We start from the raw sequence: 26,611 nt of genomic DNA, 5'->3' as shown, positions 1-26,611 counted from the left end.
CAGTCTTCTGACTAACCATGTTGCCACTCACAAAAGTTGACATGTTCAAGCACAGGCTTTTTGGCTGTTCACAACATAATTTGTGTGCTTGTTTTCCTGAGGCAGTTGCTGTTATGGTTTTTCGTTGATTTGACAAGGCAGTCTGATCCAGTCGAAATAACTGGAGAAGCTTAAGCCTATCAATTCTTCCATCCATTGGTAAATTTTATGTTATATCAGTTGTGCAAAAAAAGGGGGGGGGATGAGAGCCAGTTTGGTATAGTGGTTAAGTGTGCGGACTCTTACCTGGGAGAACTGGGTTTGATGCCCCGCTCCTCAACTTGCACCTGCTGGAATTGCCTTGGTCAGCCATAGCTCTCATAGGAATTGTCCTTGAAAGGGAAGCTGCTGTGAGAGTCTTCTCAGCCCCACTCACCTCACAGGGTGTCTGTTGTGGAAGGTAAAGGAGATTGTGAGCTGCTCTGAGACTCTGCGATTTGGAGTGGAGGGTGGGGGTATAAATCCAATATCTTCTTCCCAAGACTAGCCTATTCACAAGGTTGACCCTGGGCAGTCCCTTAACAGTAACTCTCTGCAAGCAGCAGTGCTTCTGTTGATGCAGCATGTGGAAATGACATCACCTTCCCTGTGGTTCTCCAGTATGGGTGCGTTTCACTGAAATAGGTGCATTGAAGGAGAGACAAAAGACATTAATATATAGGGGGAAGAATGCATAAAAGCAATTGGCAAGGCAGCTAGACGGGTAACAGGAAGTTGCAAACAGGAAGCTGTCAGGTGCTCAGGACTTTGGCTGTGTTGGAGCATTGAATGACCATTGGGAAAGCTAATGACTGGCTCAGGGACAGTGGTTCAGATTTATTTATTTAGATTATTCATCATTTCACTTTCCTTCTTGAAGCAAGTAGTTTACCACAATACCGATTTAAACAAACTACAATTTAACAAGTAAAATGCAGTTAATAGATTTGGGGGGAACACCACATCGCAGCTTGATCACCAGCCACAGGTTGTGAGCTATGGGTTAGTGGTACTCAAAAGGTGACACGTCTGTTCTTTATATCTACAAATAGGAAAGTAATTGAAGCACAGGTGAGATGTAGTGTGGCTGGTACAAGATGTATGTTCCCTCATTAACAAATTACCTACAGTGATGAGGCAGTAGAGATGTAAGTCTTTAAATGAGCTACTAACATTAGATTGGCTGAAATAATGGAGTCACGCTGAAGATGAATGCAGAAGAGCTGATGTGGTGATATATCCCTTATGAGAACTGAGTGTCCCTTCAGCTGCCAAGTGATGAGATTATAGTTCTATCTTTTTTAAGGATTCCTTTCGAAATTTTGCGTGAACGCAGAAATGGCAGCTTATGATCTTGCTACGTGGCAGAGCCAAAGGCACTCGGCACTCGGGTGGCCAAAACTTGATATCTTCACTTCTGTCTTCCTCTCAGCTTCTCATCTGAATCCTTCAGTATGATACAACAATAAGATAGTGGAGCTGGTGATTCGCAACAAGGAACCAATGGGTGACTCAGCTACATGTTCAGATTCATAGAGAATCTTTTGGGACATTCTATGCCAAGGCAATAGAATGAATGAGGAAGGGACACCAGGGCCAAAAGCTCCTGTAACAGGAAATGCCTCATCATAATATTTGTCCTGCAATATCTTAAAGGCCATTTTGCTTCCTACAGCAGTTTGTTTCCTACTCAGCTTCTTTAAACTCTCTGGCAATTTAAGAAGCTAGGCAACATTATCTGACCAATATACTCTTTGCTCATTTTGACATGTTAGTTGGGGCAATCTAGTTCAGTAGCTTTGCATGGAAAAGTATGAGAATGCAATTTTTTTCCATGGTTATCAAAGAACTCTGATCCCAGGTGATACACTAACACCACAGGCATTTCGGCAAGAATAAACTTGTTGCTAATACTTCATCAGTAGCAGGCAGGAGGAAAACTCCCATCAATGTGTGCCAGCCAGTTCATCTCTCTACATTGCAGTGCTGTTTCCAGCACATACATGCACATGCCATGGAAACCCTGAAAAGCTGCATGGTGAGCAGTTCCCATGTGCAGATGTCAACTTGTCTCCTACTGACTTATTCATATTGAAACTTAAGAGTCTTGCCAGTGAATCCTGCTTTACTGTCAACCATTATCTCACGCCAGAAAGCCGGAAGCTCTAATGGTTGACACTGCTTAAAATAGATTCTTTAAACTGGCGCCATCGCTTCTCTACTGAGGCCACTCTCTTTCCTCACAGTTTTGACATTAAAATGAATTTCACTCATCTGAAGACCTTTCTTACTGAAATCAAGGCAGAATGCAATGCCTGGAGTTTGGTGGCACATTGGAAAGAAACCCTTTCTTAAACCAGAGTTCTCAAACTTTTATGATAATGCGTTTTCCAAAAGTAGGGGAGTAAAAACCTGGCAGATCATCCAAGCATGTCATTAGATGCTTAATGCCTATGTCCCCTGTCGCAGACTCACCTAGTCACATGGGTCTTTACTATTGAATTGTTCTCCTTCCACAGTCAAATGGGATAAAACCATGACAAAGGAGATGCCACGTGGGCAGAGCTGATTGCATGGTATTCTAGAGTGTGTTAAAGAGAAATGTACCAGATTTTATAGGTCTGTTTGATAAGAGGTCTGTGCATCATTGTACTTGGGATCCAGTTTAAAGTGCCAAACGCAAAGTCAGAGTTGGCTCCCAAAACTGATTGTAACAAAGGGACACCAATGAAAATGCACATGGAAACTGTGGGGTGGGACTAGAATTAGGCTTAGAGGAAGTACGCCCTTTCTCTCCCACTTCTCAACATCCCCCTCACCTTGACCAGACCTAGCAACTGCACACTGTCCTTTGCTACCTGACAAAATTTGAAAAGTGTGCCTGTGTATCTTTCATCAGGGATTCCAGAAGGCCAAGTTAGTCTGTTGTAGCAGAATATAAAAGGAGTTCAGCAGCTCTGTAAGAATCAGCATACACCCACCCGAAGCAGGTACATTCACACCATGTGATTTTTTGGCACAGTGAGTGCTGAGAGTGACAGATTGCATATTATCTGTCATTTAGCAGGCCAAACTGGTCTGTCTCTATCTAAAATCTGCAGATGCCAGATTTCTAAAATGGGAACTCTCAGACACAGCTAAACAAGATGGCATCCCCCAGCTGGAACCAGGTTTGCTGCCACCATTTTAGTACATAATGGATATTTTAAAAGGCTGTGAGGGGCTGATCCTGATTAGGCGCACAGCATGGCAGGATCAGGTACTTCCCTCTCCCCCCTCCCCCGCACCTTTTCATCAGTTGAAACACCTGTGGTGGAGGGAGCCATTTCAGCACTTGAAAAGATACGTGGGGTGGGGTGGACAAGATTGCCTGGTCCTGCCCTGCTGTGAGTCTGATGAGGATTGGCCTTTTAGAATTTCCCATTTAGGCACTAAAATGGCAGCAGGAGTGTTTGAATCTCCCTGGGCATCCTGTAGCCGGCTTGAAAGTTGCCATACTTCAGCAAGAAAGTTTTGAAGGATGGAACTGACCCTCAGAGGTGGACTTCTCATTTGCCACTCAGCACTTTTTATCCTTTCTCTGCAGTTGTAGCTTGTGTGAAAACCAGAAAGGAAATTTTAATTGTGTTGGTAACAGGTTCCTGAACTGATTTGTGGCTGTGTAGGACAGTTGAAGTTCAGTTGCATTCTCAACTTCCTAAACTTTACGTGCTCTATATCTACTGTAATTGGATCTTTTACTCTTTTGATTGGATCTCATTTTCTTTTATGCTGTACATAAATAATGTGTCATACCTGCCTCTCATATTACTGGGCTTTCTGGCTTCACTCCACTCCACCCCTTCTTCATTCTGTACCTTTTGTGTGTGTACGCACACACACACACACATGCACCAATTAAGGATGCACACCTTATGCATTTGGTGAAGTGGATTTTGGCCAATGAAAATGCATTTCCCAATAAATGCATTAATTAACTTTTAAGAAGATGATGATATTGGATTTATACACCCTGCTGGGATCTCAGAGTGGCTTATAATCTCCTTTACCTTCCTCCCCCACAACAGACACCCTGTGAGATAGGTGGGGCTGAGAGAGCTCCAACAGAAGCTGCCCTTTCAAGGACAACTCTGTGAGAGCTATGACTGACCCAAGGCCATTCTAGCAACTGCAAGTGGAGGAGTGGGGAATCAAACCTGGTTCTCCCAGATAAGAGTCTGCGCACTTAACCACTACACCAAAGTGCCACCATGCTCTTTGCATAAATCATACCTTATTTCCTTATAAGTGTTTTTGTTTGAACATATGAAACTTCCTTATGTTGAAATCTGGCCACTGGACTGTGTAACTCAGTATTGTCTGGTCTGATTGAATGCTGCTTTCCAGGGTCTCGGGAAGGAAAAGGTGTTTCTCAACACCTCCTGCTGGTGATCTTTTAGAGATACCAAGGATTGAAACTGGAACCTTCTGTGTAGAAAGCAGGAACTCATTTGCATATTAGGCCACACACCCCAAGCCAACCAGAACTGCATCCCTGTGCGTTCCTGCTCAAAAAAAGCCCTGGTAGGATGCATACTTTCTGCTACTGAGTTCTAGCCCATCCGTTTTAAATAATATTTATTTAGACAAGTAGAGTTTTTAAAAAAAGTTTTATAAAAACTTCCAAAACAATGGCAATATTTAGCTGAGAGCAAGAGCTCTTTCAATCATGTTTACAATTGAGGAGTTTGAAATGGAACACCTCTGGAAACTGCCATGTAAACCAATGGTTAAACAGGTACAGCTAGCATTCACTGCAAATTGAGTTTTTATGTAGTTGCTGGGGCGTGGTGCGGGGTTAAGGAAGCTTCTTAAAGGGAAATGTAAACATTTGCTGGAGACATTGGTAGGGAGCTGAAACAAAGGCCTTGCCTTTGTATGGAATTTATAAGGCAGCTGATTTCAAAGAAACTATAAAAGCTGTACTTACTCTGCACAAATGAGTTTTATTTATTTAAAGCTGTATGCTGCACTATCCCCAGTTCTTAAAACCGGTGACAACATTTTAATGTTTTTAAAAAAGAGACAAAAGGGACAAAAATCTTAGTATAGACTGTTTTTAAAAATTAGAATTACAGAGTTGAACCTCTGAATTTCTTTTTGAGCTTTGTGATGGCTTATCTCTCTGTAGGAGGAGTAGCATACATTTCTTCCTAGAAGAGTGTGTTTTTGTTTAAAATCCTTCTCTTAACAGAACTGCCTGAAGATTGGGAATAGATCATTCCTGTTCAAACAGAGCAGGTACAATTGTGCTGCCAATTGCATTACATGGAGAGTAGTTTATGCAATATGCCTCAAAGATCCCAACAGAAGCGCATGCTTTAGGCAACCAAGACCATTGAGAGAATCAAGTTTTTCTCTCCAGTCTTGGCCAATTCTTCCCTCATCCCATGTGGGTTTGATCCCTGTGGGCCCCATAAGCCCCAGTCCTGCTTTTACAGTGGCCCAAAGGTACATCTTTCCCTCTTTTGCCAGGGGAACAGCTGCTGGGATCCAACAACAAGTGCTTTTAAAATAAATTTGTAATCACTGCACATAATCTTTTATGAGCCTGCTTCAGCGGGGAGGGCGGGGTATAAATAAAAATTTATATTATAATTATTATATGTACATTCAGAAACACTGTATGAAGTGGCTCTCAGATACTGTACTCAGTGTTCATAAATTGCTGCTGTTTTTAATATTGCTCTTAAAGATAAAATCACAAAGGCCACTTCACAAGAGGACAGATATATACAATCACTTTCCAGTTGAATTCTAATGGGATTTCACAGGCTAAATCCAGCATCAAAAGCTGTGCCTAGGGATCTGGATTTTTTTCCTATCTGTCAATGTGAATGGAACTGAAATTGGATCCTGTGACAAGAATATTAACATTGCTTAGTGACTGAGGTTGTTTCCTTAATGGGGCTCCATGTACACACCAGGACTTGGGAGAAGGAGGCACATGAACACACGAAGCTGCCTTATACTGAACCTTTAACAAAGTCGGTCTTATCCACTCTGACTGGCAGAAGTCTTTCATGTCTCCTTTTTTTGGTGGTTGTTGTCAAGTCACAGCTGGTTTATGGCAACCCATCATGGGATTTTCAAGGCAAGGGAAGAAGAAAGGCGGATTGTTATTGCCTGCCTCTGCATAGTGACCCAGCGGCAGTGAGCTGCTGCCAGTCTGGTAGACAATACTGACTTTGATGGACCAAGGGTCTGATTCAGTATAAGGCAGCTTCATATGACTTCCTTGGTGGTCTCCCATCCAAGTGCTAACCAGAGCTGATTCTGCTTGGCTTCTGAGATCTGATGGGACAGGGCTAGCCTGGGCTATTCAGATCAGGGCCACATCACTTACTACCTGACCCTTCAACCTGTAGATGTCAGGAACTGAACCTACGACCTTTTAAGTATAAAGTAGGACCTCTGCGACTTAGTAGCTACAACCCTTCCCCTAACAGTTTTTGTGTGTTTGCGAGAGATGGAGAGAGCAGCAGACAAGCAGCTATGAATTGAATAAAGTGCTTTGAGAGTACAGATCTCTCTCTTTCTCTCTCCTGTTCGTAAGAGTTGCCTCTTTGCTGCCACCTATGCTCTGCTTGCATATTTGTAGAAGGAAAAATTACATAAATACCATAAGGAGAAGAATGGAGTGTAACAAGATCACAGTTAATTACTGTTAGTAGCAGTAACAGTAACAGTAGCCCAGGTAGCAGCCACTATTAGATCCGCCTTTTTTCATCTTCGACGGGTGCGGCAGCTGGCTCCTTTTCTGGAGCACAATGACTTAGCAATGGTGATCCATGCTACAGTCACCTCAAGAATAGATCACTGTAATGCTCTCTACATGGGGCTACCCATGACGCTGACTCGGAAACTACAGTTAGTGCAGAACGCTGTGGCACGGCTGTTAATGAGGCTGCCTCGATGGGAGCACATTCAGCCAGTGCTGAAAGAGCTGCACTGTCTACCTATTGTGTTTCAAATCCGTTTCAAGGTGTTAGTATTGACTTTTAAAGCCCTTTATGGTCCGGGACCTGTTTATCCGTGGGACCACCTTTCCCCATATATCCCCCAGAGAGCACTGCATTCAGGAACAAAAAATTTGCTATCCACCCCTGGACCAAAGGAGGCCAGGTTGCGTTTGACACGAACCAGGGCCTTCTCGGTGGCAGCACCAGAGTTATGGAATGCTCTCCCGGAGGCCATAAGGACCTTCGGGACCTTCCTACATTCTGCAGGGCCTGTAAGACCGAATTGTTTCGACAGGCCTTCGATGCTTAAACTGAGAGAAAGCTGCCACCTGACATCAGCTAGAGTTCCCAGTGACCAACCGTCTGAAAAATGGCACTGCCAACATAGTAATGGTACAGCACCGTGGAATAGTTTTTAAATTTTAATTGTATTAATGTTTTATAGATTTTATTGACTTATTGTTTTAAATCGTGTAAACGACTGTTGTAAGCCGCCCTGAGTCCGCTTGCGGAGAGGGCGGGATAAAAGTCTAATGTAAATAAATAAAAAATAAATTAGTATCCCACAATTAAGAAGAATGCATTTACACATAAATCCATTTTGACAAATTTATATGCTGCACGGTGTCTCCCCCCCCCCCCCCGCCAAATAATTAAATACAAACCTGTGGTGACCATATAAACTTAGCTTGTTATCCCTGTTTGGTCTTTGCATCTGTTAAAACATCTTCATTATGTTGTATGCTAATCTGCTGTTCACCATCTGCCTGTATGTATGGAACTTCCATTTCAATGTATCTGTCAATGTATCTGCTTGCACACGAAAGCTCATACCTTGAATAAAATGTTGGTTTTCTTTAGACCAACACATCTGCCCACTTGGATCTATCATAAGTTGACATCATTCTTCTCTGCAGGAAACAAACAAACTTCTCCTTGTAGCTGCTGTTTATCCAGTTCCTTGCTGCTTAAAATAATACCTTGAAGGCAACTTGGAGTTTAAATGGATAAAATGGACAAGAGGAGAATGTTGCAAGCTTCTTTGGATTCCCATTGTGGAGAAAAGCGGTAGAAAGAGCTAAATTCGTTAGAGACTAACGAATTTAAGTAGTAGCCTGAATAGCCCAGACTAGCCGAAGCTTGTTAGAGCTCCACTATGAAGCAGGCTTTGCCTTGGGAGACCTCCAGGAAGACCTGGGTTGTAGTGCAGAGGAAGGCAATGACAACCTACCTCTGCTCATCACTTCTCTTTAAAATCCCATGGGGGTGGGGGGTGCCAGAAATCAGTGGGGAGTTGATGGCACTGAATTATTGTATTATTAACTGATGTATTATGCTGTCATGAGCCAGAGTCCACTCCCACTGTGTGCATGAAGTGTTATATTCAGTAAATGTATTTGTCTTTAAGGTGCCACAAGACTCTCTTGTTATTTTGGGTGCAGCAGATGTACATACAGGGTGATCTTAAGCCAAGTTGCATCTTTCTGAACTCATTGGGTTGGATCCACATGGCAGAATGGAACTTCCCCCTCCCACTGCAGTATACTGATCTCCAAGAAATGCTGCTCATGAGAGATGAGGACCTTGATATCATGGAGGTCTGCGCTAGGAAGAGGAAATCAGTGACAATTGCCAATTTAGTCTGGATCCAACTGTTTAATTTCAATAGCGTTAGAAGGTGGTAACTGTAGGATTGCAGTGGCTAGGGTTGCCAGCCTCCAGGTGGGTGACTGAAGAAGATAAACCAAAGGTTTCCATGAAAACTGGCCTCAAAAAATAACCAGTAACAATCAAATAGGCAGAAATTACAATATATTCATGTACTCTCATATCACTCTTATAAACCTATCCTGACAATTGAAACAAAATATAAGGACTGAAGTGTATGTAATTAAAGTCCAAATTTATGTCTGTTTTTAAGCAGCCTGAGGAATCCTGGGGTATTTTTCAGATCCAAACATAGTTCCAACACACAGCACCACGGCTACAAGGTTGTACTTTATATTCCCTCATTTCACTTTCTGCTTTATCTTTTAACTGTTGATTCAGAGCATGGCAAGATTCCAACTTTTACACACATCCAAGTGACAGTTTTCAAAGGTCTTCAGGACCTGTGTTTGGAACTACATTTGCATCTGGAAAATACTTTGGGATTCCTCAGACTGCTCATGAGACCGAGGATTTCTGCAAGAGTGGAGGACTAAATGCTTAAAAATGGACATTAATTTGGACTTTAATTAGAAACACTTTGGTCCTTATATTTTGTTCTGGTTGTCAGGGTATGTTTATAAGAGTGGTGTTTAATGAGAGTACATGAATATATTGTATTTTTTGCCTATTTGATTGTAACTGGTTGTTTTTTTGAGGCTGGTTTTTATGGAAACCGTGGGTTTATCTTCAGTCACTCTCTGTGAACCTCTATTTGGTTGCACAGCCTCCAGGTGGGACCTGGAGATCTCCTGCTTTTACAGCAGCTGACAGAGATCAGCTCCCTTGGGGAAAATGGCTGCTTTGAAGGGTAGACTCTATGGCATTATACCATGCTGAGGCCCCTCCCCTTCCCAAACCCCACCCTCTCCTGAATCCTCCTCCAAAGTCTCCAGGTATTTTCCAACACAGACCTGGCAACACTAGATTGCACTGTTAACATGGATGTCATCACACTGGAAATTGCTGCTCAGGATGTTTTCTAGGGCAGGGTTTCCCAAACTTTTCTTTCCCATGGCCTGGTTATTTTTACACTTCTCCTTCGTGGCCCACTAAAATTTGGGGGTGGAGCCGGGAGACAGGAATTATGTCATTTCCTGTGGTGTCAAGGGCCAAATGATGTGACTTCCAGGGCACACTGAACCAAAACTCCACCCTTTCCTGTGATGTCACTTCCAGGGCACTCCCCCAAACCTACCTCTTCTTCAGAAGTAAATTCATTTTCAGAAAAATCTCTCTGAAACTCATGCTGAGCCAAAATGGGGGTGGAAAGTAGGCAGTCCTCTCTTTCCACCTCCACACCTGCATGCACCCATCTGTTTGTGTGTTCTTCTCCAGCTTGCAAGCACTCCTAATGCCCATGTTCAATTGCCTGCACCACCTACACATCCCTTCTTCAGCAGCACTGGCCAGTGTATGCAGTTGGGAGTGCTGTTGCCATTGCAATCAGAATGCCACACTGGGACCTGGGAGCTGCTGTACCTCAAAATATGCTGACACATTTAGTAGGCCCTTCCTTCAGCTGCTACTACTGGAACCCTGCCTCAAGCTACAACCAAGCTTGCTTGGTTTCAAGAAAATCTTTCGACAGCTATTTTTCATACTTTTCTTTGGTTGAAACACTGGGAAATTGTTGTGAAAGGTAGCAGAGAATTGTACTGCAAATAATGAATTCATTTCAAGTTATATGAATTTCATACAAGCTTTTCTGCAGTTATCCCAGAAAGGATATTTATGAGGGATTTGCAGCTTTTTACTGGTTGTGTTTCCCATGCCTTTAAAAGCAACCTGTTGTGCAGATACTTAGCCAGTGAACTTCTTTCATCCTTTTTAATATCTAAAGGAGGAGTTTAATTTTGGTGTCAGACAGCTGTTAAAATCAGGACCAGTAAAATGGTGCCAAGTTCATAGTGTCATCATTTCCAGTGCTGTTGAGATATACCGCAGTAATCTCCAATAATCACTTTCTGCCCCACACTTCTCACTCTCACTCACTCACACAGAAATCTCATAGAAGGCCAGCTGGCTACAATTGTGGGTGCCAGCTTTTCATTGGCAGAGCTCTATGTCTGCAACAACAGTATGATGAACAGAAACGTTTCATTCAGTAAAAATGGAAGGAAAAGAAAGACATGCAAAGAAAGAACATAAACATAAGAGGAGCCATGTTGGAACAGGCCAGTGGACTATCCAGTCCAAAATTCCCTCATACAATGCCCCAAAAGCATTAGAATGTCCATCAGTGAGGCCAGGGCACTTGAAGCCCTCCCACTGTTGCTTCCCCCCCTCCCAGCACCAAGAATACAGAGCATCACTTGCAAGGAAAGAAAGAAAGAAAGAAAGAAAGAAAGAAAGAAAGAAAGAAAGAAAGAAAGAAAGAAAGAAAGAAAGAAAGAAGGGGGGGCAAAGGGGGGGAAAGCCATCCTCACTGTCAGATGACTCCAGCCAGCAACAATTCTGCCATGGGGTCGTTTTGCAAAAAAAAATAGCTACTGGAATGCCCACTCCCCGCCCCTCCCAAATGAAAAAAACACACACACCCTTCTTTGCCGCCCAGGCCTCCCCAAAAGAACATACTGCAAGGCACATGAAAGCTCATACCTTGAAGAACACTTCATGGGTCTAAAGTGCCAGTGGATGCCAGCTTTCCACTCAAATACTGGGAGCGAGGGAGATGGAAGGGGAGGCAGCCCAGCTCCTCTCTGCACAACACAGAGATGGGGCGGGGCTAGCTTTGGCTTTTCTTGTGACCCGGTAGTGAGGCTTCTGTAGCCCGTTACCAGGTCACGACCCTGCAAATGGGAAACACTGTTCTAGGGGATATGAAGGTGTCACTTGAGGTGCTTGGATAATTGCTGCATCTCATTTTTTGCCAGTTTTAAAGTGCATTTGGAAATGCAGTGAAGCAGTATTTCAGTTTGTAGTGTTCAGTGGTTGAAGCATTCATTTATTTCAAAACTTTTCAACCATTAAAATGTCAGACAATGCTGCTTACAATCTTTTAGACCCTTTCTGTTTTAGACACTATATGAATATTTACAAGCTTTTAAAACTTTATGTTTGTATCAGAAAAGGAGCAGTATAAAGTAAATAAAAGCAACAATAACATAGTGATAGATACAAAATTATATAGTAAAACTGATAAAAACATGAAAATGAGTGATTAGTAAATCCAACAGGCAGCTGATAAAAGAAGCAATGCAATTTAAACTATATAATAGGGAGATCAAATACCAAACATCCTCCAGAATAAGGTACTTTTGACAGATTTCCAGAAGGCTGAGAGAGAGTGCAGGATCACCCTGAACCTTAACATGCAGTCACTATTATTTCAGTGGACAGAATAAGCCTGTTCAATTTTGAATGGGTGCTTCTCAAGTTAAAGAGGTAAATCTTTTCTAAATTAGTTTTCTCATAATTTAATGTTTCTAAAGTGGTTTGTAAATGTGTGATATTGTTTTTTGGGAGCAGATCAGAACCTCGCCACTATGGTGCATATACAATTGATAACATCTGTTTGAATGTATGTGTATTTCCTCAGGTTTTTAAAATTCTGTTTAGAACATTATATAACAAGTGCTGCCTATTGCTTCTTTGCTGTTTAAGCACTGCTCTGTTCTGATCTGATGAAGGTCTTATTAGAGAACCCTCTCAGGCATGGGAAGCTGCCTGTCCATATTTACTGATGACTGGGTATAAATTAGTTCTCCCCACCCCTGAAACTGCAAATCCTGACAGTTTAAACACAGCCTGCAGTATTTTTAATTTTTTTCTGTTAAAGAAGGCAATTGTTGATTTAAGAAAGTTAATATAAAGTTTAGAAAGGTTTTCTTTGGGTCTATAAAATATTAGAAACTGAGGTAGGAGACACTCTTGCTGGATTACATTCTGAAAGAGTGGATGATCCTTGCAGGTCTATAGAATATTAGAAACTGGGGTAGGAACAGCCTGGCTGGAGAACATTTTAATAGCGTCAGTGACCCCTGCAGTTCCAAGTTTTTACATCTTTGGTCATCTTTTAAATATGTAATCCTCAAAAGACTAACTGTAAAAAAAATAATTGAACAAGAACACATATTTCCAGTCACAGTTGCTGCATTCATAGCTTGTTACAAATGAAGGTGAAAAATTCTGGAGAGACCTGTGTTTGAATCCTCATTCTGCCTTTAAAGGATTTGTGAGAGCCATACTATTTCAGCTTAACATGCCTTTCAGTGTTTGTGTGAGGAAAGATGGTGAAGGAAATCCTTGGAAGATAAGAATCTGATAAATAGGCACTTTAGTATTCTGAAATGTGCAAAAACTGGTAAACCGCAAACCTATCCCTACTTATTTTTGTTATTTCTACAGGTGACTACACAAATAGGCTTTAGTATTCAAGTGCTCTTTACTAAGCTCACAAGTACATGTTCTAGGCAACTGACTCTGAAAACAGGTTTAAGTAGCTTACACATACATTAGAAAAGCAACTGTACATGTTGCCTGAAATGAGTGCTTCAAACATACCCTTTGTATGTGCCCATAACTACAAATTTTCTGCATAACATATGCTTGTTCAAAGCCATACTATGTTTCTTCTACCATATCTAAATGGTAGATTAAAATACTAAATAAATATTAAAACCTGAAATACTTTTGGTGGAATTGGAGGACAATTACAATTTTTAGCCTGCTTATGAGCAATCTGGAAGCCATCTGGTGGACCACTGTTGGAAACAGGAAGGTGGACCTTTGGTCTGACTCAGCATGGTTCTTCTTTAGTCCTTGTGAAAGATGCCATGTTTGGTATCTTCATGGTTATTTAAAGGCCTCTGAAGTGTAAAGACACAATTAAAATTAAGATGGGAAACTGTTTATATAAACCCAAAATTGGTTTGTTCTAAATGTCTCTTGTCAGGTTTGATATAGAGTTGCTGTTAAAAACTCATGAATTTTAGTCAGTGTTCTAGTGTCAGACTGTTAACCTTCTAGCAAGTGATACACCCAACAAACGTACCTAATTTGTTGTGGGTAGCACAAAGGGAAATACTAATAGCAAATATTTGTATTCATTTTTTTCCTTCTTTAACACATAGTTATAACAAATTCATCATTTAACTTGAAAGGATATGAAAACCAATAGTTAATTCTGTACTGATGATAAGAAATAAAGAGACCTTTACCTGAGTCCAATATATGTCTCATCCAAGAGTAGGTAGATTTACAAGGAAAGGTTTTTTAAAATTAATGAAGTGAATTGTCAATGAGAACACTCATATTTATATGCTTTCAAAAACTTCTCCAGCAATACCTAACTGTCCTTTTAATTGGGCTCACATTCTGGCTAATTAATTATCTTATGGAGTTCAAACACCATACAAAGTTATCTATACTCTTATGTCCACTAAAATTATATGAGTGCTTTATTAGCACATTCTTGCTATTTAAATCACAGCAGTGAATAGAAGAAATAATGGGTTGGAGCCTGCCTAGATTTCCGTGTGCTTGAAGAGGGAGAGTGATTTCTCCTGATTTCCTCCTCCCAAAACATCCCTCCATCCAAAGCATTTGAAATGCTTCTCCTAGGGAATGTGGGGAACCACTTGGGATAACTAGTATGTATGGTCAAAAATCATCCCTCTCTTTGTGCCCATGGAAATCTAATAGGATCTAGCCCAGTGATTGTAACCTTCTCATGCAGATGATGATGATGGTGGTGGTGGTGATGAGGATGATGATTGGCCACTGACCAGTATGCTAGATGTTAAAACTGTATCATCCACTCTGTCCTTGGTTAAGTCATTCTCAGAATTCTCAGATATTCCTCAAACCTGGGCCTAAAATACAGTCATATATTTCTTAAATGTGTTGATATGAATCAGTGCGTCTCTGGACTGCTCTGAGACCATGCTTTTTTTTTGTAAACTCCTTTTTCTTTCTCCTCCTCCAAAACTATTATTTTTTGGGGCTCAATTTTTTTTTTATCATTCAACATGACTAACATGAGTACCCTTTGAAGCAGGGTTCTGGCCAGCAGATGTTCCATCTGTTATTCTCAGTCAAGACCAGCAGCTGTTCCACAGTATTTCTTGCCATATCTGTGGCATGTTGCTCTTCTCTGGCTATTTAAATGCTAAGACTTTTTTGCACATTCCTAACTTTAAATAGATTTGCTCAAAAGATAAATAAATGGGAAAGTACACAGTTATTGCATATCCCTGTGCTATTCTATTTTACCTGTACATTTGGTTTCTGCAAAGCTCTGGTCTCAAGCGATAACAGGGACCATGGTGGAATAGAACTAAACTTAAAGAAACCACACTGTGAAACAAAAACTTAAATCTCTTACAAATATTTTATTTCTTACAAATACTTATTTTAATCTTATCAAAATGTGTTAATAACATATCAAAACAATTTATTCACCAATCTAAGAATACCACACAAAAGTAGCTTGAATATCCCAAAAATCTGCTTGAACTTTCATCAACACTTCTTAGTGAACTAGTCACTATGTTAGCATAATTCACAGTATTTTGGATGTCATCAGTGTTATAGCATTTTCTAAAGTCCAGCTGAAACCTCATCTGACCCAATATCCAGTCAGAATTATGATTGTCCGATGGAAAGCTGGTGTTGTCCAGTCTGTTTTGAACCAGCAATGTTCTTTCTCAAGGATCTTGTAATTTCTAACCACTGGTTAAGTTTCTTTTGTGCCATCTAAAATTGATACCAAAGCAATCAAAATCTGTCCTCTTAATGTAATATAATTTTTCAATTTATACCTCACCCTATCCCTGCTCAGGGCGACTTAAAACATTAAAACAACACTAAAATGAATCACTTAAAAAAATCATCACCACAAAAATATCGATCAGATTCGAAAGCAGTAGTCATGATTGTACAACATTGATTATAAAACACTGAATGATTATACAACATTGGTTATTTTAACAGACATATCTCATTAAATCAGTAGGACAAAACTATTATTTTTATTTATATCTCTCTCACCCTCACTGTAATCTCCTGAAGTGTTCTAGGTATTTGTGACAATTCAGAACCCTGCGTCTTCTTTTCTATATCACTGCCATGCTATATAATCATTTCAAAAAATTACACTCACTGATTCTATGTTACATGCTTTTAAATACCTTCTCACAAATTGGTCTCAGGTGTAATGTGTTAGTAGGGTTGCCAAGTCCAATTTAAGAAATATCTGGGGACTTTGGGGTGGAGCCAGGAGAGTTTTGGGGTGGAGCCAGAAGACATTGGGGTGGAGCCAAGATCAAGGCTGTGACAAGCATAATTGAACTCCAAAGGGAGTTCTGGCCATCACATTTAAAGGGACCGCACACATTTTCAATGCCTTTCTTCCATAGGAAATAATGAAGGATAGGGGCACCTTCTTTTGGGGCTCATAGAATTGGACCCCCTGGTCCAATCTTTTTGAAACTTGGGGGATATTTTGGGGAGAGGCACTAGATGCTGTACTGAAAATTTGGTGCCTCTACCCCAAAATGCAGCCCCCCCAGAGCCCCAGATACCCGCGGATCAATTCTCCATTATTTTCTATGGGAATAAATCTCCATAGGGAATAATAAGAGTTCCCAGCAGACATTTCCCTCCCCTCCCCCCCCCCCGCTTTCTGACGACCCTGAAGTGGGGGGAGGGTATCCAAACCAGGGGATCCCCTGCTCCCACCTGGGGATTGGCAAACCCTATGTGTTAGGTTCAACACTCTTAAAGTTACAAAGTACTCTGAACAGTATATCAAGTAAAGTAACGTTAACAAACTGTTGATGAAATTTCATGCAGATTTTTGGGATATTCAAGCTACTTTTGTTTGTTATTCTTAGATTGGTGACTAAATTGTTTTGATGCATTATTAGCGTTATGAATTGACACATATTTTTGATAATAGGATTTAAATAAGCATTTGTAAGATTTTGTATACAGTTAGTTTTTGTTTCATGATGTGATTTGTTTAAGTTAAGCTCTGGTCTCAGGCTTTTTCAGTAGCTACCCTGTGTTTCTAGACAGCCTCCTGGAAAAGGTTCGGTGGGGGGAGGGGGCTGCTATCCTTCTGGAAATTTTCAGTCAACGTTATAATCTTCAAGTTTGCTAACATAAGGACTACTAACTTTTTGTTGGCTGTCTTAGAAGGGCAGTGTGTTTCAATCAGCACTGGAGGCAGATCTGAATTACTGCTGGTTTTTATATTTTTGAAGAGAAAGCTGCTTTTGAAGAGAAATCTGTGTCCTAGTAGCCATGGGTTGGTGCAAACTGAGATCATTCCTGAGCTCTGTGTGGGCTAATCAAATCAAATCAAATATGCATCACAGCAACTCTGCTCTATTTTAAGACTCTTAAAATCTGCAGTCTTGGTCTTTCCATTACATCCAACTTCCTTCTTTCTTTTCTTCCTTCTTTTTCTTATTTTGCTTAACATCCATCCTGATGGAAATTTCTAAGCAACCAAAAAGCTTGCTTATTGCTTTCTGATGTTTCAGTTGATTTTGGGAAGGGCTGTGGCTTAGTAGTAGAGCATTCTGCTTTGCATGCAGAAGGTCCCAGGATCAGTCCCTAGCATCTCTGGTTTTAAAAAGGGCCAGGTAGTAGGTGATTCAAAAGATTCTACCTGAGACTCTGAAGAGCTGCTGGCAGTCTGAGCAGACAATACTGACCTTGGTGGACCAGTGGTCTGATTCAGTATAAGGCTACTTCATTCATTCTAATAATGGCATTGCCCTACTGTTTCTCCCCTGTGCACCAGTAAATTGCATTTCTCTGTAGGTAAAAACAATTATGAGAATAGATTTCATTTTTGTCGAACAAAAGGAATAAGTCATTTGTTTTGGGACATGTAATTATTTAAGGGTCACATTCTTGCAACCTGAGTTTCATTCACCTTTCATTCATTTTTTAGCATTTTTTGAGGATCATATGAGAGAGCAGCTTGATGCCTTCTCATTTGTGTTCTTTCTTGCCTTCCCACCAACCTCTCATTCCAGAGTATCCATCACTGTAGCATGTGGCACAGAATGCAGAAGTTTTTTTTAAAAGCCCTCTATGAAAACAAAGGATACTCTGAGACATCACTGAAAGACTCCTGAGCATCCAAATAACTGACGACCGGCAATTTGTTTTAGAGCAGCAAATACATCCAGTGTTGCTGTCATCCTAACTATGAAGCTAATGAAAATTAAAAATGCATTCAAGTTTTATAGCTGTAGAGCCATTGTTGTAAATTGCTTTTTCAATTTAAATGTTTGCCCTGTTGTTTCAAAGGAGACTAATAGGAGGGGGTACTCAGGCATGAAAGCTTTCTAAATGCCATTGATCACCTTTAATTCTAATCCAGTCACCTCCCTGTACGATGCAAAATAACACAGCATTTCAATACAGTGATGACAACATTCACCTTTGTGTGTGCATGTGTCGGGAGCTCACAATTATTGATTAAGGAATGCAGTGTATTAAGGTGTCAAAATGGGGACAATCAATCTTGTAAAATGATAGTCTGTTAGCCTCATTAAATTATCCTTTCCCTGAATCACTTTCAAGATTATGTTGGTGCAATTGAGTTTATTTAGCCAATTTGTATCCTTCCCTTCCCAACCTCAGAGTAGCTAATTAATGGTTTCTTACTTGGATTCTCTTCTTGATAATGTCCCTTAGATTTAAGTTTCAGACCATGCCGCTTTCAAATTATTTGATGGACCAATGCTTATATCCTACATCCATGGGTACCTGTATTTTATGCTACTTGGAGATGAACAGTGGGTTCTACAGAAATATAAGAAACTGTGATCACAGTGTAGGGGACCATTGATTTGTGCTAAATTTGGGGAAATTTACATGTACATAAACTGGCTGATTTACATGCTCACAAAACCCTCACCCTCTAGTTTCCAGAAAACATGCATATGGAAATGAAAGACCATATAGAAGACATTATTTGGACAAAAAGTCTTCTGTTGAATTAGTGGGCATCACCTAGAGCAGGGGTGGCCAAACTTGCTTAATATAAGAGCCACATAGAATAAATGTAAGGTGTTTGAGAGCCACAAGACATAAACATCAGATGTTCTGAGAGCTGCTAGGAAGGAAGGGAAGCAGATAGATGGGGGAGGAAGAGGTGGAAAGAAAGTAACTTTAAATGCATTCTCCAAGCAGCCAGCTGGCTTGGCTCAGAAAAGTGATTTAAAGAGACAAATGCCTTCTCCAAGCCAGCTAATAGGGTGGTGGAGATTTCAAGAGCCACACAATATGTGTGAAAGAGCCACATGTGGCTCTTGAGCTGCAGTTTGGACATCCCTGACCTAGAGAAACATGTGTAAATAAAACGCTCTGATTCTATGTGGAGCTCCTTAGTTTTATGCACCTGTATCAAGATGAATTCTTCCTGTATCGCTGTAAAAATTTGACATTCATTTCATTGGGTTTTTATTCATTTACATTCAGCGCAATGATCAGAAATACCTCTTACATTGTTTAGCCATTTGGTTTCCTTTAAAAAAAACCCCTATCCATTCTCAGGGTATATGCCCACTTAGATGACCCCCAGTGCAAGCTGAAGAACACTCCTGGTAGTAAGTCCCATTGAATAGATTTGAAGAACTGAGGAGGATTCTGAGTAGATCTGCTTAGGACTGTACTGCCCTTCATACAGCTGACAACTCTGGCCCAGAGAAGCTTGTAGTATAATACATAGAAAAGTTCTTCAAGGGTTTTGCTCTGATAGACTGACACAGTTATTTTTATGGAAACAGATAGGTTGCTAATGTTAGTTCACCTCAACTGTTTACTTGGCTGACCAAGCAACTTGGCTGATAAAAAGCTGATTCCAGAAATGCCTCATCTAATGCTCCAAAATTTGTACTCTTGTGTGTGCATAAAGTGCCATCAAGTTGTAGCTGACTTATAGTGACCCCAGCAAAGGCCTTTCAAGGCAAGTGGGAAGCAGGGGTGGTTTGCCATTGCCTTCCTCTGCAGAGTCTTCCTTTGTGGTCTCCCTTCCAAGTACTGACCCTACTTAGATTCCGAGATCTGACAAGACTGAGCAATACAATGCCGCCTTCCTTTCTTTCTTTCGGTACTCTCTTAGCCCCATTTTTTCATCTGCACAGTATCTGCTTGTGATTTTCATCAAACATATTTGTATCCTGTACTTGCAAGCCTTTTAAAGATGATGCACATAGGATTGTCTTATAACTCTGCAACTGCATGAGGTAGCTTAGACTTGAAAATAACCAACTTGCTGAGATGTATCCAAGAACCTTAATATCTGAAAAGGAATTTAAATTAAGTAACTTAGTTAAAGAATGTTGTCTTTTTGAAGAAACTTGAGGCAGCTAACAGTGAACTTTAACAAAATAATGTTGAAACCTGTTAAGAAGCAAAAGAAAATCAGTACTGCCTCACTTATTAATAATCCCTACGCAGCCCCATAGCCAGAAATTTTTGGGTGGGGGGCCCAGGGCTTTAAATTTTGGGTGAGGGGGCTGTGGAGGCTTGGCTGCTTTTTTCAGCGACCAGCTGCCCGACCCCAGCTCATTCACTCTCACGCTCTTGGGGAACTGGGGGAGGCAGGGAAGAGCCCGGGGAGAGTGGCAGCAGTGAAAATGAGGCTGCGGGCAGACTAGGGGAGGCAGGAACGGGATGGGAAGAGGCCAGGGAGAGTGGTGGTGCGAAATGAGTGGTGAGAAAAGGAGGGGCCATACAGGAGGAAGGGGGGGTTGGGTGGAGGGGCCGTGCCCCCTGGCCTCCCCCCTGTGACTACAGGCCTATCTCTACGCTATCATCACTGAAATCTTCTCAGTCCACATGCAACAGTGACCACTGCATCACATTAGTTGTGGTGAAGGAGCACTCTCATGGGTACCAGGCAGCAATTGTGCCACTCCCGAGGCCCAACTGGAAGTAAATGTTGATAGGATGGAAATGATGCTACACCGGGAAGTATCTCAAGATTCTTGAGGTGGAGCCTGAGGAGAGCAAGGTTTGGGGAATGCAATGGGGGGTACAATGCCACCTTCCAATGCAGCCATTTGGCCATTCCAGTGCAGCTTCTGAATGGGAATGAAGAATTTTCTTAAAAATTGAGAAGATGCTCTCAGCTTTTTCCTACTTCATAGTGGCATGAATTATTAACTATTTATATGGTGTTTTATTTCGATTTATATCCCACCTTCCCCACCTTGAGCCTGCTTGGTGGGGAGGTCAGGATATAAATCTAAATCTAATAAACTGGTATTGGGAAGTAACTGGGAATTTTGGAGAAGTAGCCTGAGAAGGGGAGGGTTTGGGGAGGGGAGGGGAAAGACTTCAATGGGGTACAATGCTATAGAGTCCACCATTGCAGCCATTTCCTCCTAGTGAACTATTCTCTGGGGGGGAGGGACGGTGGCTCAGTGGTAGAGCATCTGCTTGGGAAGCAGAAGGTCCCAGATTCAATCCCTGGCATCTCCAAAAAAGGATCCAGGAAAATAGGTGTGAAAAACCTCAGCTTGAGACCCTGGAGAGCCGCTGCCAGTCTGAGAAGACAATACTGACTTTAATGGACCAAAGTTCTGATTCAGTATAAGGCAGCTTCATATGTTCACAATCTCAGGAGATCTCCAGCTACCACCTGCATCTTGGCAATTCTAGCATGGAGGGATAGGTTTTTCTGTATATTAAAACAGGAAGTGCTATCAGTTTCCAAATCAGATTAAAGTAGAACTCTTCCAGCCTCTCTCCTCCTATATCAGTTAAAGTTCAACTGTGTTTGTTGTAAGCACAACACTAAGATACCATCAAGTACAGAAATGCCACTGTACCATTAGCTTAATCGAGCAAACAAACTGCCAGCTCCATTGTAAAATATTGGACCATGATATCAAATTCTGTAATCAGATTAAATTGCTAAACTCTCCATGTCATGCTATTATTGCTCTTTTCTGGGATATGAACAGGATAGAGCACATTACCGTGACTGCAGTTATGGAAATACTGAGGTGGATCCAACCATCCTTCTTGGAGCCATCCTCCAGTTTAAGGAGCTTTTCTCCAAGTTAGGTGGCTTTTTCTCTGACAGAAGGAAGACTTCATAGGCTGGCATTGCTTGATGAGATGGTAGGGTAGACATTTTCTGTTCTATTGGGCTAACAGGAATGGTTCACTGATTTATGTTTTATGTGTATCTTAGGTTGTTATTAATTAATTGTATTTTTAATACTACTTTATTTATGCCTTATCTGTGTTTTATGTTTAAATATTTGTACATTAACAATATTTATGTTAGTACTGTAACAACTATGTAACAACAGAGTCATGTGCTCATTCTACATTTTTAATGGCTGGGTTTTTAATGGTTGATGGTTTTTAATGGCTTGTTAATTTTAATTATTTTTATGATTCATTATTTTACTATGTTTTACTTTATGAACTATCTAAATGTGTCCTCAGGGAAGGTGGCATATAAAGGTTCTATATAAAGAAATTTACTAGAATTTACTAATATGTGTTTATCGTTGGATGAGCTAGTGGAGACCTGGAATGACCGGCTCTCCGAGGCCATCGACGAAATCGCTCCCCGACGTCCTCTTCATCCTCGATCACGATCCGCTCCGTGGTATACCCCAGAGTTGTGATCAATGAAGCGACGATTAAGACGACTAGAGAGACAATGGCACCACGCTCGTGACGAAGCTACGAGAACATCATATAGGTCATTTATGCGGACCTATGAGATGGCTGTTCGGACTGCAAAGAAGGACCACTTTGCGTCCAGAATCGCATCTGCGACCTCGCGCCCAGCACAATTGTTTAGTATAATTCAGTCATTAACAGAATTGCCGCAGGGCAAACAAAATATTAGAGAATTGGAAATAGGCTGTGAGGCTTTTGCGAGCTTTTTCGCAGATAAGGTCTCGTCGCTCCAACACGACTTACCCGCCATAATTAATACAGTAGAGGAACTTGGGGCACTGAGCACGTCTTCTAGTCCAATTCTGGACTCTTTCAGTCCACTCAGTCTGGAGGAAGTCGACAGGATCCTTGCAGCTGTGCGTCCTACGACCTGTAGGTTGGAGCCGTGCCCGTCTTGGCTAATAAAGGCTAGCCAGACGTGGCTGCATGAACCACTACAGGGCATCATCAACAGGTCCCTGATTGAAGGGATCTTTCCCACACCTCTTAAAGAGGCAGTGGTCCGTCCCCTCTTAAAAAAACCCATCAGCAGACCCAGCCATATTGGCAAACTATCGACCGGTGTCAAACCTTCCCTTTTTGGGTAAGAGTGGGCGGTGGCAATTCAGCTGCAGGGATTCCTGGAGGACACTTCCACACTGGATCCATTCCAGTCCGGCTTCCGGCCAGGTCACGGGATGGAGACAGTTCTGGTCGCTCTCATAGATGACCTCATGCGTCATCTGGATCAGGGCGGCTCTGCGGTGCTGTTGTTATTAGATCTGTCAGCCGCTTTTGATACAGTTGACCATCAGCTACTGACTAGCCGCCTTGCCGATGTGGGGATTCAGGGATCTGTCTTACAGTGGCTGACCTCTTTTCTCCAAGATCAGGGACAAAGGGTGGTGATAGGGGAGGAAGCATCCCAGAGACACTCTCTTAGTTGTGGGGTGCCGCAGGGAGCAGTCCTATCCCCGATGCTATTTAATATCTATATGCGCCCCCTTGCCCAGATTGTCAGGAGGTACGGACTGGGTTGCCATCAATACGCGGATGACACCCAGCTCTATCTATTGATGGGCGGCCAGTCTGACTGTACCCTGGAAAATCTAGACCTGGCGCTACAAGCCGTGGCTTCTTGGCTCAGACTGAGTCGGCTGAAATTGAATCCGACGAAGACGGAGGCTCTCTACCTAGGTCGAGGCGGTCCGGGGGGAGAGATCCAGCTGCCGGCCCTTGACGGGGTACCACTGATACCGGCCCTTAAGGTCAAGAGCTTAGGCATGCTTCTTGAGTCCTCCCTTACAATGGAGGCCCAGGTAGCAGCCACTGTTAGATCTGCCTTTTTTCATCTTTGGCAAGTGCGGCAGCTGGCCCCTTACCTGGAGCGCAACGACTTAGCGACGGTAATCTATGCTACGGTCACCTCAAGAATAGATCACTGTAATGCTCTCTACATGGGGCTACCCTCGATGCTAACCCGGAGACCACAACTAGTGCAGAATGGTGCGGCATGGCTGTTAATGGGGCTGCCACGATGGGAGCACATTCAGCCAGTGCTGAGGGAGCTGCACTGGTTGCCTGTTGTGTTCCGAGTTCGCTTCAAGGTGTTGGTATTAACCTTTAAAGCCCTTTATGGCCAGGGACCTGTCTATCTACGGGACCGCCTTTCCCCATATATCCCCCAGAGAGCACTGCGATCAGGGACAAAAAAGCTGTTGTCCGCCTCTGGGCCAAAAGAAGCCAGGTTGTGTGTAACGAGATCTAGGGCTTTTTTGGTGGCAGCACCAGAACTTTGGAACACCCTTCCAGATGCCATAAGGGCCCTGTGGGATTTGTCTGCGTTCCGCAGGGCCTGTAAGACCGAATTGTTTAAACAGGCTTTTGCTGTTGATTGAAAAAGGGCTTCCACCGGACATCTTATAGAATGCTGGTGATCACAGTCGAGAATCCAATATCGCTTATATTGTACTGAAGCAGCGCCATAGAATGGTTTTAAAACTGAAATAAGTAAATTATGGTTTTATATGTTTTATTGGACTGATTGTATTGTATGATGTTGTGAGCCGCCCTGAGTCCGCTTGCGGAGAGGTTGGGATATAAATTGAAAGTAATAAATAAATAAATAAATTTTGCTGCAGCATTCAGATCTAACAAAGTGAAAAATAAAGGGGATAGATATTACAAATATTACAAGCAATAAGAATGTTTTCCTTCATTAGTAAGACAGAATCCTCACAAACTCCTGTGGATAATATCACCTGCCCATAGATGATTGTCAAGATCAGGCTTCTTCGCAAGAGAAATTCAGACAACCAGTTGAGATCAGTGGGTAGGGCCACTTTTAGGCTACCACCATCCATGTATATTCAGTCAACAATAGGACAGAACAGGTCCTTTCTGTGGTAGCTCAGAAGCTCTGGAAGGTTCCAGCAGAGTCATTTCAAACTGACTTCTAATTGTGATTCAGGAAGCCTATCTTTTAACTGCAGCTGTTTCTTGTTGCTGCTTCATAAGAACATACCACTAGTTCATCTAGTCTAGCATCCTGTCTCACACAGTGGCTAATCAGTTCCTCTGGACAGCCAATAACAGGATCTAGAGGGCAAGACCTTCCCCTGATGTTGCTTCCTGATCTGGGATTCAGAGGTTTAGTGCCTCTGAATATGGATGTTCCCCTCAGTCACCATGGCTAGTAAATCTATCTAATCCCCTTTTAAAACTGTTAATTCCTGTGGCTATCACTACATCCTCTGGCAGCAAATTCCACACTTTAATCACTCTCTGTGTAAAGTAGTATTTCCTCTCATCTGTCCTAAACATCAGCTTCATTGGATACCTTTGAGTTCTAGTATTTTGAGAGAGGAAGAAAAATTTCTCTGTCAGCTGTCTCTAACCCATGTACAATTTTATAAACCTCTATCATGTCCCACCTTGGTCATCTCTTTTCTAAACTGAAAAGTCCCAGACTCTTCAGCTTTTACTCATGGGGAAGATACCCTAATCCTCTAATCATCTTGGTTGTCCTCATCTGTACTTTTTCTAGCTTTTGGTTTTATAATTAATTTGGGGAGGAAGTTTGGATGTTACATAATGTTATTTAAATTAGTAAGCCACCTCACACTGTTAAAGAGGTAGAGTTTATAAATGGTCCAAGTAAATAAATGAAATTCAGAAGACCACTCAAAATATATTTTGATTACCTTATTCAGCAGTGAAAAACTTTGTATCTATATTGTATTGCTGTTGGGGCAGTGAATTCTCTGATGAAAAATAGCTGATGGGAGCTATAAATATAGGAAATACTCAGTAGACAAACTGTCTGAATGTGTGCCATTCACTTTCCAAGAGAGAGGGGAAACTGTCCATATGGTTAGGATTTAAACCTCCAACAAGTGCAAAGACAGGAGCAGTTTTTTGAGACAAGCCTGGAACTAGGAGGAAGTTGGCAGCCCAAAGGCAGAAAGTGGTGCACAATTAATGAAACATTGAGAAAGAGAGGGTCCTAAGAGAATCATTTTAGGGGGGAGCTTGAGTATGAAAATGGAGGAGACACAGAACTGAGCAAAGGTGCTAATGATGGAGAGGGAGCCGGAGAATTCTTAAAGTGAGAAAGGAGTACATACTGTTGTGAGATAGGGTCAGGGGAGCTCTACATGCTGTGGGAAGGAAGACGCGAGCGCTAGGAAAACTGGCAATAGAGAAGGCAACTTGACAAAGTTCATGGTGAGTGGAAAGCCGTCTAAGGAAACACTGGTAGAGATAAAGAACTGAAAAAGAAGGGTGTACTGTGTTCTGTTCACAGGCAGGAAGTAGACAGTCAAGAAAGGTTTGGGGGTGTGTGGGTCAAGGAATCGAGCAAGGAATCAAGCAAGGCCTAAACAGGGGGTGGCCAAACTTGCTTAATGTAAGAACCATATAGAATAAATCAGGGCTTTGGCTGGTGCGACCCACCATGTGGCAGCCACATGCTCCCAGGCTAGGCGGTGTGGCTTAATATTCAAATGAGCTGCCGCTGGACTTTTTAAAAAACAAACACTGGAATAAACATCAGATGTTTGAGAGCCACTAGACATGAACATCAGATGTTTGAAAGCCAGAAGACAGGAAAGGAGGAAGGCAAATAAATGGGGGAGAGATTGAAAGAAAGCAACTTTAAGTGCATTTTCCAAGCCAGTCAATGGGGGGGGGGGCTTCGAGAGCCACACAATGTGTTTGAAAGAGCTACATGT

General features: G+C 41.9%; 1 protein-coding gene across 2 annotated transcripts in view; it reads left to right on the top strand.

Annotated features, from left to right (window-relative positions):
* Window positions 1–26,611, top strand: part of GRHL2 (grainyhead like transcription factor 2) — a 127,508-nt gene that overhangs the window by 59,662 nt on the left and 41,235 nt on the right. The window lies entirely within an intron of this gene.

The sequence above is a fragment of the Heteronotia binoei genome, chromosome 7 (assembly GCF_032191835.1).
Source record: "Heteronotia binoei isolate CCM8104 ecotype False Entrance Well chromosome 7, APGP_CSIRO_Hbin_v1, whole genome shotgun sequence".
Lineage (NCBI taxonomy): Eukaryota > Metazoa > Chordata > Lepidosauria > Squamata > Gekkonidae > Heteronotia > Heteronotia binoei.
This window is presented reverse-complemented; position numbering and strand designations above follow the sequence as displayed.